The following is a 13,682-nucleotide window of genomic DNA, read 5'->3' on the forward strand; positions in this document are numbered from 1 at the left end:
TCCATTCCCCTGAGGACAGAGGTCAATCCACTAATTCTGGAGCATCATGAGTGTGGTTTGCTCTAGCACAAATCCAACAGTCAATAAGATTTGCAAAATCAGAAAGTTTCTTCAGGGTAGAAACAAAAGAGTGCAGTAAGGCATCATCATCAGCAATGAGGGTCACAGAGAAGATAAAAGGCCAAACCAAGAGTTAAAATTATTCCTAATAACAAAAGTCATTATAAGGAGAATCTAAAGAGGGGTGGTTCAGTATGTTGGCCAGTATATGAGTACCAGGAAAAAACAAACAGTCAACAAGCAACACATTCAAACTGCAGGGCAATATAAAGGCAGCAAGTTCCTCTGATTTCATGGGGTTTTACCAACAACTGAGAATTCCTATTGTGTGTAGTAAGGCAAAAACCATTAGAATACCTATTAAGATAAACAGCAGTCCAAATACTTCAATCCAACAATTCTTCATGTCCAGTTTTCCAAAGAATTTGTGAGATGCTCTTTAAATTAATATCAAGCATAAGCCTTCACTATGTGCAAGGAGGTCCATAAGAAAGAATAGAAGAATACAGGTTATAAATGGTAATGTGTTTATAATATATAGAAAATTATCCTAGTAGAATAATTAGAAAGGCAATAGCAAATCAAAAAATTGTTCTGTGGAAAAAAATACAGACCTGGTCCAGTGTTGGGAAAGATATTCATTCAGATGTCATCTTCTTCAATTCCAGGTCAACTTGAGTTTAAAATTTCCACTTGGTTCCATTGTCCACTGGGGGACAGGAGCCTTCTTTAAATGAGAAACATGGGTCAACACCCTTATGTTTAGCAGCACATAGATACTTGAGATAGATTTCAAATTCATTAAAACAATGGGCAGAGATTGTGCTCTAGAGAGGCTAAAAATTTCTACATATTTAGCATTGTGTTTTAATAATACCATTTGTCCTCTCAACCAACCCAGAACAGAGGGTGATAAGCACAACTGAAATAGACCAAGTATCACAGACTGCACTAAGAATTTGACCAGTGAAATGGGTTCCTCTATCACTAGGTAATTCCAATGGAATTCTTCACGTGGGAATTATTTTTTCCAATAGAATTTTGGCCATGGCAAGAGCACTAGCCCTTTGACAAGAAAAGCTTCCACCCAATGAGAATACATATAAACCATTACCAAAACAGTTACAACCTTGTGAAGGAGGTAATTGAATAAAATCTAATTGCCATAACTTGAAAGAGCCTTTGGGTAAAGGGAAATGGCCCATTGATGTGTGTACAAGCTTGCCTGGATTATGTTTTGGGCAAACAAGACACCTTTGAAATAACCCAGAGGCAACTCTGGGAGAAGGGTTCCAAAAATATTGTCATCCCCAATCTAACATTTTGTCTGTACCTCAATGTATCATTTTGTGTGTCAATTTTAATATTATTTGTTTCTTGTGTGACATTGAATAGGGCCAGACGATGTCTAGCCTATTCCATAACTTAGACTCAGGATTATAGGTGCATTTAGCATCTTTCCATTTTTGCTTTTCTTTAGCAGTAGCATGCTGTTCCCATATCTAATTACCTCCTTCAAATCTCTAGTGTCATTCACAATGGGGGAAATCATAAGTAAACAAGAAGAGTTTGGGAGAGCAGTTCTTTTAGCTGCCTCATAGGTCTGATGGTTTCCCTGACCTTCATCAATATCAAACTTTAAATGACCAGGCACCTTAATAATTGCTAATTGTTTTGGCAGTAAGATGGCATCTAACAAGGCAATAACATAGGAGCTACTTAGGAGAATTAATGATTGAAAGGATGTGAACATGTAGTGACAAAAATAGCAGTTGAGCTAGGAGAATTAGTAAGAATGTAAACAGTTAATCAGCCATATGGCAATCTTTAGTTCCTCCCTGAAGTACCTAGATATCAGTAGCTGATTGCACATTTCCTGAGTTGTTTTACAGATGTTAAAACCTCCACCAAATGGAGGAAGTTAACTACTTGATGACCATGAGCACATAGTCCCCAGACCTACTGGAGCCTGAGGATTGATAATGTTAACCCCTGTGACACTGCCCAGTTACTTCACCATCAATAAATCAGAGAATTTTGCACAAGCTGATCACACACCCTGTGACTTCCCTCCTTCACCTTGCCTTTAAAAATGTTTACCTGAAACCCATCAGGGAGTTCAGGTTTATTTGAGTATTGGCTGCCCTGGACTCCCTGTGTGGTGTCTACAAAAAATGTTGCACTTTCCTTCACCACAACCTGGTGTCAGTAGATTGGCTTTACTTCATGTGAGTGAGCGGATCCAAGTTTGGTTTGGTAACACAGGGACAGTGGGGACCTGTGGATGAGAAGAAACTACCACAGTCTTGGCTGCTGTCTTGCCCGTAGTGCTGTCCTCTTGACCCCTATACTAGGCAGTATTGGCTGCACCAGGGCTTTCTGCCCTCCTCACTGACCTCCTGGGGTCAACAGTAGCATTCTCCATAGTCACTTTCAGTTTGGTAAAGGAAAGTGGTCAGCCCCATGTGCCAAGAGGCAAGACCAGGAAAAGGCCCAGATAATGAGGACCACCTGACAGAACAGAAAGAGGATGCTCAATCCGAATTCAGGAAAGGACACCAGGGATGCCCGAGTGGGAAAAGGTCTTACGGTAGGTACTTGACCAGTGACTTGACCTCTTCTGGTCAGTGCCAGTTTCTCCTGTAAGCTGTTTGCAAGACCAGAAACCCCACTATCAGGATGCCCTGTGAGCTGCTGGCGAGAAAGGAAACACTCACCACCCAACCTCTCTTTCCCCAACTGCTTGTGAAGCGAACCTTGGATTCCTTATCGACCAAGATTCTAGGCCTCTCCTCCCAGTACCAGCACAGAATGCCAGTTGCCCCAGAGATCTGGTAAGTACCCCGTGGGAATCCCTCCTGCTTTAAGCCCTCACTCAGAAGTCCAAAAACTCCTCCTTTTTCAGCTGAAAGGAGGAAAGAGACCCCCGCCTCAGACAGCTGTGCCACTCTCTAACAGACCAAGCTGGTCAGGAACTAAGATGGCTAAGCTGCTCTGGCCCAGAGGCAGTCTTACCACCTGTGAGATAGTCCAACTGAGGAGGGACTTACTGTCTCAAGCATGGATCATTATAAATTCAAGGAGGACCCTCAGTTATATCAGAATCCATGCCAATTTGACACCTCCTGTTTTGGTCTTTTGAGGAATCCATGAACAGTTTGGTACTGGTTCCAAGTTTCCTGAACCATAAACCTTATTTGGGTCAAATATGGTGGTATTTGTCTGCCAACAAATCACTCCAACTGCCCCACCCCCCCGCACCGTGGGTAGTTGAAAACAAATCCAAAACAGGACAGCTAAGGTATAACGAACAAAACATCCACCATACTAAACCATAGCCCATTAGGGTATACCCTACAGAACTGGAAGTCTTTTGTGTATCACTCCCTGACCCCAAAACATTTAATCTTCCTATGTAATACAGCCTGGCCCCAATATTGGCTGAGTGATGGGGAAAGTTGGCCTGTCAATGGGTCTCTATATTACAACACCATTTTACAGTTGCACCTGCTATGCCAGAGACAAAAGAAATGGGATGGACTTCCCCGGTGGTCCATCAGTTAAGCCTCCATGCTTCCACTGCAGGAGGCACGGGTTTGATCCCTGGTCTGGGAAGCTCTGCATGTCACGCAATGTGGCCAAAAAACAGAAGAAAATAAATGGGATGAAATTCCCTATGTCCAGTTTTTAAATAGCCTTATATCAGAACAAAAGCTTTCAAAGGGGATGTGGGCTCTCCTCCACTGAGGTAATACCAGTTCTTGACCCTCCCCCTGAGGGCCTTCTTGATCTCTTCCGTACCCTCCTCCAGTATGTATACAACATTCTCAATGACAGCCCTACTAAGGAGGCCTCTGACAAAAATACTGTAACCACTCTGAACCACCTAGCCAATAAAGGATGTAAAGTGCTCCCCCAAAAAGGCTCATATATCACAAACTAGTATGACCCACCTAGGCTTCTTTCTCACAGAAGGTCAGAGAAGCCTACGCCAGGAAAGGAAAGAAGCCATTTGAAGCCTCACCCCTTCTAAAACTAGAAGACAGCTTAGGGGTTTTCCTGGGGATGGCCAGGTTTTGCTGCATCTGGATCCCTAACTATGCTCTAATAGTTAGGCCTCTCCATGAAAAGTTGAAAGGAAAGAATGATGATCTTTTTGAATGGAATTCAGAACGCAAAGGAGTCTTTCAAGAATTGAAAAAGCAATTACTTCAGGCCCTTACCTGTCCCTTTCAGATTTAGCTAAGTCTTTGACCTCTACATTAATGAGAGAAGGGGAATCGGCCTTGGGGTATTAGTTCAAAAACTGGGACCCCTTATTCGGGTGGTTGCTTATTTCTCTAAACAATTAGATCAAAATGTTAAGGGATGGCCTCCTTGCCTACAGGCAGTAGCAGTTACTAGAGCCTTGTTAAAGGTGGTTGAAAAGTTAACATCTGGTCAGCCAATCACCATATGGACTTCATACCAGTTTCAGGGTTTAGTAAGTTTGAAGGAAACAGAATACCTATCTCCCAGAAGGTCGATTCAAGTTCAGGCTATGTTTTTACACAACCCAGTGGCTACCATAAAAATCTGTTACACACTAAATGCTTCCACCCTGCTATGCACAGAAATGGGGCCCCTGGAGCATGATTGTATAGAAATCATAGAGATGATCTTTTCCATTCATCCTGACCTAGGAAGTGAGCCTCTCCCAAAAGCCGAAAAGGAACGGTTCACAGATGGGAGCAGTTTTATGAGGGAGGGAAAAGGGCTGGTGGGATATGCAGTGACCTCCCACACCTAAGTCATAGAAGCAAGAAGCCTACCCCCAGGGACTTCTGTCCAAAAGGCAGAGCTGATAGCCCTCACCCAAGCCTTAGAGCTCAGGACAGAGAAGACTTTAAATAGTTTACACAGACTCTTGGTATGTGTATGCCATCCTACACACACATGGGGCTATTTGGAAGGAAAGAATTGTGCTTATTGTGGAGAATAAGCAGGTGAAACATGGCTTAAACATATTGAGACTCCTAGGAGCATTGCAGCTTCCAAAAAAAGTGACACTGATTCACTGTAGGGGTCACCAAAAGGGGATGCAGAGGTAATAAAGGGAAAGAGTAGGCAGAGGCAACTGCCAAAAGGATGGCCCTAGAACTACTAACTTGGCAACTACCCCTCCTACGTAAGAGGCCAGATCCATCCAATTACTCCCCAGTCTTTACAAAGGAAGAATTAGACACAGCCCCCAAATGGGGCTTCAGTAGAGATCTAGGAGGCCCTGGGTGGCTAGTTAATGACCATGGGCAATACTTCTTTCCCCAAACTGCAGCTTGTCAAGCCATCAGGGAGACTCATCAAGAAACTCACTATGGAAGGGAATTCCTATATAATTGGTTTGTTGGGGTCATGATAACTCCTGGCATGAAAAATACAATTGGGCAGATAGTTGAGACATGCCTCACTTGCACAATGAACAACCCCCAAACCAGACCTCCCAGAGACCCCTGGATAAGGCCAATTCAGACCAGAGGGACATATCCTGGAGAAGACTGGCAGATTTATTTCACTGTCATGCCAAGAGTACCAGGCAACTTCAGCTATCTTTTGGTGCTAGCAAGACACATTTTCCGGGTGGAAAGAAGCATTCTCTGCTAGGACTGAAACCACAGCTGAGTTGGCTAAGGCATTACTAAAAGAAATAATCCCCAGGTTTGGGCTCCTAGGATCCCTACAAAGTGACAATGGTCCAGCATTTGTGTCTCAAGTGACAAAGGGAATAACAAGTGCCCTGGGCATAAAATGGATCTTGCACTCAGCCTGGAGACCCCAATCACCAGGGAAAGTCGAGAGATCCAATAAGACCTTGAAATGGGCCTTAGCCAAGCTATGTTAGGAAACTTAAGAAAATTCGATTAAGTTGCTTCCGATTGCCCTGCTCGGCATGCAGTCAGCCCCAAGGGATAAGTTAAAGTTAAGTTCATTTGAACTCATGTATGGTAGACCCAAGACTGAGAGAAGGGACCCTTAACCCTCTTGAAATGGAACAACTCAAGCATGCCTCCAGGTAGGAGAAAACATGAAAGCTGTCATGGAACATGGTAACCAAATGCTGCCCACACCCACCGAATTGGCCCTCCACCCGCTGAAGCCAGGAGACTGGGTGCACCTAAAAACCTGAAAAACCAGTAGCTTGCAAGGTCAGTTCACTCCTAAGGGGAATGGACCCCACCTGGTGATCCTAAACACCCACTCTGTCCTGAAGTAGCAGAGGATCACTCTGTGGGGACATGACACTCAAGTGTAGAGGGTCCCTGAGCCCCAACCTCCAGAGAGGCAACCTGGGGCAACAGATCCCCTTGACTATTTGAGAGTGAACCTCTCTGACCTGAAGCTTCTCTTTCAAAAAACTACAAAAGTGTAACCAGAGAGATTCAGGCCATGGCAGTGAGCCTGCACATCAGGGCACACTTTTGCCTACAGGCAAAAGACCTAGATACCTTCATGTTTAGGAAAATATGACATGTGACGATTATCCTCTTGCTAATATTTGGGCCATATATGTTAAATTGTCTGGTGTTCTTTGTCTCCAAAAGGTTAGACAAAAGGGGGTTGCTCAGGGATACGAATGCTTAGGGCTGAGGCCTGGTGACAATCAAATACATCTAAAGGTGGCTGGGGAAAAGTTCTGCTCCTCTCCCCTGGGTTATAACTACATCCCAATCCAACAGGAAGCAGTTACAGAAGACAGACCTGCGCCTCTCAGCGGCCCTCAAGAATGAGGAGAGGAACTAGAGGTGGAGGCAGGATTTGTTATCAGCAAAGCCCATTAACAATTCCCAGGAAGTAAAAATAGAATCTGGGTAATTAAATAAAATCTAACCTTTTTTTTCTTTTCCTTTGTGCTTAGTCTAGTTTCACTTGCTCATAAGGTGCTGCGTGTAGAGGCCTCACACCCAGCACTTCACACCACAGTTCCTAGTGAGAAATGGCTGCCCAACACTTCAGCTCAGGACCATGTGCAGAAGCTGCACACGACACTCAATTCAAGATGGCAGCGGCGGGTCATGTGCAGAGATGCTCCTCGCGCTGTGATGTGGAGCGTGAGCAGAGCAGCTTCACCGGACAGGTGAGGACTCCACTTCCGCCCCACTGTTGGGAACCCGGTAAAGAAGCTCTGTCCATGGCTTGTGGAGATGGGGGAGAGTGCGTGCTCTAGAGCACAAGCTCACACCCTCCATTCTTTGATCAGATTCAAGCTTTCCTTGGTCTTGTTCAACTGCCGGCCGGAGAACACCTGTTGGGACCTGACTCAAAGGGGTCAGTAACAAAATCTCCTAAGATGTGCATCTACCAGCAGAAAGATGTTGAGTGTGTGAAAGTTTAAAAGAGTTTCTACTGACTACTGTACATAAAATAGATAAGTGGCAAGGATTTAATGTGTAGCACAGGGAACTTTATTCATTATCTTGTAATAACCTACAATGGAAAATCATCTGAAAAAAAAAAATATATATATAACTGAATCAATTTGGTGTACACCTTTAACTAATACAATATTGTAACTCAACTATACTTCAATATTTTAAAAAGTGCTTCTACTGAATGTGGCACGTAGATTCTTAAAGGGGAACCCATGGCAATTTCTTTGGTTGCTTTGAGTTGGAGGGCAGTAGCAGAGAAAGCTTGTAAACAAAGAGGGAGTTCTCTAGCAACAGGGTCTAGTTGGCTATAGTACCCAATTGGTCTTCTATTGTCCCCCTATTAATGGACTAGGATGCCCAAGGCATTTCCTTCTCATTCAAGGTATTTCCTTCTCTTCCCTTCCCGAAAAGGGAAGGGGAGAGAATAGTTGAAATATTTTAAGGTGGGGCTGTTATTATTAATTCATGTTTTCCAGCCTGGAAGGCAGATTCAGATATTCCTGGCCAGATGATTGGATGAGGTTCATTTTCCTTTAACAGGGCAGATAAATACTGAGCATAAAAGGAAAACTTTGGAATACAGTTTCTGCAATATCCTGAGAAGACTTCTGGTTTCAGGGAGAAGGACATGAATGATTCCCAGGATCTTGTTAGGTTCCAGCATTAACTAACCCCTGAGGTGTGATTAGATGTCCTAAATATTTAACCTGGGTTTTAACAAATTAAAGGTTTTCCTTAGAGACTTTATGTCCACTTAGGGCTAACTGAGTCAAGAGGAAAAGACTGTCTTGAATGTATTGTTCCTCAGAGGAGGAGCAAAGGAGATTATCAGCATTTTGTAACAGGTAGATCCTTGAGGGAAAACTACATCATCCAAATCCTGCTTAAGTACTTGGGAGAAATAGGATGGACTTTCAGTATAGTCTTGGGGCTTAACAGTCCAGGTATGTTGTCAGCCTTCCCAAGAAAAGGCAAAAAGGTATTGACTTTCTGAGGCAACAGGGATGCTAATAAAGGCATTACATAAATCTATAACAGTAAAGAAGGCTCTATCTGTAGTAATGGAATTAAAGATTGTGTATGGATTACGCACAGTAGGGTGTCATGGAATAACAACGTTGTTGATAGCTCTGTCTCGAACAGACATCCATGCTTGCCCATTTGGCTTACGAACAGGAAGGACTGGAGTGTTACAGGGGTTAGTTAGTACATGGGATAATCAGGCCCTTGGAAATGTATGCCTTTACTATGGGATGAATTCCTTGAAGGGCCTCTACTCTTAGAGGATATTGCTTAATATTAGCTAAGAGTTTGGAGGCATCAACCTGAATTTTAATGCATGGAGTTGAATGAATGAGACCAATATCATTAAAAGATTGTGACCCCAAATTAGGAGGAACAGATTCTAACAATTTACTATTGGTTTTCTTGGCTATTACAGCACTGGAATTCTAAATTCTAGTTGTTGTGTAGATGAATTATGAAAAAGGTTCAGTACCTCAAGACTAATCTGGCCCTTAGGGAAAAGGAGATATCGGTCTTGAATTTTTCTAAAGATCTCACCTTATCAAATGTACTGGGGGACTTCCCTGGTGGTCCAATGGCTAAGACTCTGTGCTCTCAATGGGGGCCTGGGTTCAATCCCTGGCCAGGGAACTAGATCTCACGTGCTGCAACTAAGAGTTTGCATGCTGCAACTAAGAGTTCACATGCTGCAACTAAAGATCCTGCACACCACAACTAAAGATCCCGCACACCACAACTAAAGATCCCGAATGCCACAGTGAAGGTCGAAGATCCCGTGGGCTACAACTAAGCCCTGGTGCAGTCAAAATAAATAAATAAATAAATATTTTTAAAACAATGTACTGGGACAGAAGGTACAAGGAGAAATTGAAGTAAACCTTATAAGAGGGCTATGTCAAAGGATAAAGAGAGACCTGCATACTTCCATAACCTGATTAGAAACGCCCACCATTTTAATTTTTTTAGTACTCTGAGGAAGAAGTACTGGCAGTGTCATTATATAAGTGAGTCCTGTTGTTGCATTTGTCACTAGTCATAGGCAGAAACATTTTCTTTTCATAAGTATAGGAAAATTTAAACCTTTAATTTATTAAAACTGTTACTTTAGCAAAACACTATAAACAGTTCGTTAAAGACATATTGCAGACTGTGTCCCAAGAAGTGCCTACAACTTATCTGAACATGCTTGATTTCCTTCTTTGCCCACATCCGGAAGTATCTCCAATTGCTCATCACCCTCAACGTGGAAATGGTGCCATGGTAACTTCTAACCAGCACTTAATCTTGTGATTCTTCCCATTTCACAAAAGAGATAATACCAAAAAGCAGAGATCCTCTGGGTAAATCTAAAAGTAGACATTCTAATCTATTTTTATTTAAGTAAAACTTTGATTAGCCAGAACTAACATTTTGAATCTATGAATAGTCAGAGCACTTACTCCACTCACCTGACTTTTGGACAGCAGGGCATAGATAGATACTAATAGATATTACTCATTTGGTAATAGTCTCCTATTCTATCTCAGGCTCTTTAGTCTTTGGCTTCTAAACACACCTCCCAAAGGGCTACTGGTGTGTTTTCTAAAAACATAAACCAAATCAGGTTTTTCTCCAGCTTAAAACACTCCATCTAGCCAAAGAGTCATTTGGATTACATTTAAGGCCATTAATAACCTGGCCTCTGCCAATAGCTCCTGCCCAGGCAGGACTGCCTCTCTGGAAAATCAGTTCCACGTGGCCATGGAGCTATCTTCTCACACACCAGTTACTGATAATAGATATTTTTGAAAAGAGTGAGTGAATAAGCAAATGAAGGAATCCTTTATAAGTAGGTCTGGATAATGCCCGTGTGTATTGCCATTTGAGGTAGCTTTGATCAGGTGGGGACTGCAGTTGATTTTTGATATCTGCATGCAGTAGTTGCTTAAAGAAACACAATTTGGTACTATTGCTGCAAGTCTGATTTTAAATTGCGCTTATTTTTACTGCCTAATGTTCTTGTAGGTTCAATCTAATTTATTTTAGACCTAGAGTTCACAAGTGATAATTTTTTCAAGTTTCTAGGGGGATGCCAAATTAAGCCTTTATTTGATTGGCATACTTTTTTACATTTCATATTTAAATATGATATACATATCACCACATTTTTAAAACCTGAGATTGTTTTCTTTTATGGTTGCTGTAAGTATTGTTATGATAATGAGTTATTTAGTTTTAATTTTGGAGGGGATGGGTTTTCTGCTTAGAAAGAATTACCTACAGTTACATGTATTGAAAATTAAGTCAAAATATTAATGTTGGGGCTTCCCTGGTGGCGCAGTGGTTGGGAGTCCGCCTGCCGATGCGGGGGGCACGGGTTCGTGCCCCGGTCCAGGAGGATCCCGCGTGCCGCGGAGCGGCTGGGCCCGTGAGCCATGGCCACTGGGCCTGCGCGTCCGGAGCCTGTGCTCCGCAACGGGAGAGGCCACGACAGTGAGAGGCCCGCGTACCACAAAAAAAAAAAAAAAAAATTAATGTTGAAATTTTTATTTTTTTAACAAACAACTCTTTATTGAAGTATAGTTGATGATTTACAATGTTTTGTTAGTTTTATTAATGTTGAAAAATTTGAAACCTACCTTTTTTAAACCTAACTATAATTTATAAATGTTTTTCTATTTATAAATCTAATAGTTATATATGCAAATAAGCAGGTTCTTAAAAAATAATTTCAATTACACTTGTACATTTAAATATATTTTATTTTGTTAACATGTTTTGAATACCTGACAGTAAACTCAGCACTTTCATAAGCAAAACCTTACTAAGCATTTAAACAACTTTTGAACACTGAATACATTTCTGTAGAGAATACCTCTCAACATCTTGTAAACTTCAATGTATTTTCCACATTGAGTCAAATTCTTCCACATCTTTTAACTTAAAATTATAAGACTAACTAACTAATTATAAGACTAACTCAGATTTTCCTGAATTAAATGAAAGTAGTAATACTATGCACTTAATGTATTTTGTCTATACTTAATTATAAATCTTCCCAGAGCTGAAAAGTCACTTACCTAACTAAGAAGAGTTGTTTTGCCCTCTCAGGGAAGCTGAAGATGCTGGGTCAAAAATTCAGAAATAGAGATCAGAAGCATATCAGAGGTTGAGGACTGAGACATATTACAGTCACTATGCTGCTCTTTTTATTGGGGACTCTTATGTCCATGCCTCTCAGCAATAATTTTAGTTTCTTGATTTGTGTTGGTAACTAACTTCCATCACCCTGATTGTATTAAGCCTCTGCTGCAGCGAATGGAATCTATATTCCTCTCATGTTTTTGTCAAGCTCTTGTCAACAACTTCAGAGTCATTTTAAAAATAGGTTATACCTGATTGCTCTGTTTTTCTGTCTTAAAGTTTAGTCATTTTACAAAGAACTCATGCTCATTGTGAAAAATTACAAATATAATCAAGTAAAAATCAAAATTTCCTAAAAGTAAAAATCAAAACCTAAGTCAGATTAAACAATTATTAATATCTTTATTTCCTTCTCTCCATCTCTCTTATTCTGTGTGTGTTTGTGTGTGTGTGTGTAAGACAGGACACTTTTGGCTCTTTGATGCTGGCAATGACATCACTGCAATTTCCCACTGATGGGTGTTTGCATCCATTGAAATACTGGGGCTTTTATTCTTTAACTAGAGGAGAATAGAGTTCAGTTTTGTTTGGGGCAGGGTGAAAAGAGATAAAGGAAAACTAAAGGGAATAGGATGATGTGTGTCTCATCTTACCCACTGAGCTGGTTTTGGGACACTCTGATTAGAGTCAGAAATGGAACAAACTGTAGTTAGGTCAGGTCTGCACCATCTCCCTCATCATCACTTTGCAGTAATGTGGGCATATATAACATCTCCTGTTGGTAACTTAATTTCCAAAATAGGGGACACTTCGATTGGGACTAAGATTCTGCTTTGGGGAGAGATGGCTCAGAGGTATCATATTTGGTTATATGTATAAATGTGATGCCACTTTAAATTCATTCAATTCTCCAACCAACGCTTTGAGTGCTGTATTAGTTTCCTATTGCTGTTGTAACAAATTACCACAAACTTAAAAGACAAAAATATCATCTTATAATTCTGAAGGTCAGAAGTCTGAACTAAGGCTTATGGACTAAAATCAAGATGTCAGCAGAGTTGGTTCCTTCTGGAGGCTTTAGGGAAGAATCCATTTGTTTATATTTTCCAGATGGATTCTAGAGGCTGCCCACATTCTTGGCTTATGGCCCCACACCACATCAACTTTTCTTCCCCTTCCTCCATCATCCCATCACTATCTTCCTCCTTTAACCTTTCTTCCTCCCTCTTATTAAGGACCCTTGTAATTACTTTTAGGGCTTACCTCGATAATCCAGGATAATCTTTGTGTCTTAGTCCATTTGGGCTGCTGTAACAAAATGTCATAGACTGGATGGCTTATACTAAACATACTAAAAGAGATTAGAGATGTTAATAATATGAAACAAGGACAGGAAAATGTAAAACAAGAATAAAGGAGAAATATTAGGTATGAATAATAGGTGAAATAGCAGAATAAAGTCAAGGAAAAAAATTAGTAATGAGAAGGACCAGATTGAGGAATTTTCCCAGAAAGAAGTGGGAAAGGACAATATAAAAGAAAATCTGAGAGATATGGAGGATAGAAATAGGAGTTCCAGAAAGAGGGAAAAAAACAACAGAGGAGAAAATATTGAAAAAATAAAAGATAAAACTTTGATATCATAAAAAGGTGAAATGTTAAAGAGAGGTAAAAAACCCACAATTAGACACATTTTAGTAATATTTAAAATATGGAAGGTGAAGAAAAATGTTAAAAGTTTACAGAGGAGAACAGATCAAATACAAAGGAACAAATATCAGATTGTGAATAGATTTTACAACAGTAATCATGGATGCAATATGACAATGGAATAGGGCTTCAAATTATTAAAAGTAGAAAATTTAGAATCCAGAAAATTTTATATCCACAAGCTGTTATTCAAATATGGGGGTTTGACAAAAATGTTCTCAAGTATAATCAGTCCTCACTTTGCACAGTAGCGCAGGACTAAAAATGATTGTGTAAGCTGAAACCATACAAAGCCATTTTATTTTTATTTATTTATTTATTTAACATCTTTATTTGAGTATAACTGTTTTACAATAG

General features: G+C 40.8%; 1 long non-coding RNA gene across 1 annotated transcript; it reads right to left on the bottom strand.

The window, feature by feature from the left end:
* Window positions 1-370: 370 nt before the first annotated feature.
* On the bottom strand, window positions 371-12,920 carry LOC136794750 (uncharacterized). Its single transcript, XR_010841905.1, has 4 exons — window positions 12,879-12,920; window positions 11,552-11,596; window positions 675-787; window positions 371-527 (listed from the first exon to the last, which is right to left on the bottom strand). It is a non-coding gene; the product is annotated as an uncharacterized lncRNA (long non-coding RNA).
* Window positions 12,921-13,682: the final 762 nt, after the last annotated feature.

The sequence above is a fragment of the Kogia breviceps genome, chromosome 8, assembly GCF_026419965.1.
Source record: "Kogia breviceps isolate mKogBre1 chromosome 8, mKogBre1 haplotype 1, whole genome shotgun sequence".
Taxonomy (NCBI): Eukaryota; Metazoa; Chordata; class Mammalia; order Artiodactyla; family Physeteridae; genus Kogia; species Kogia breviceps.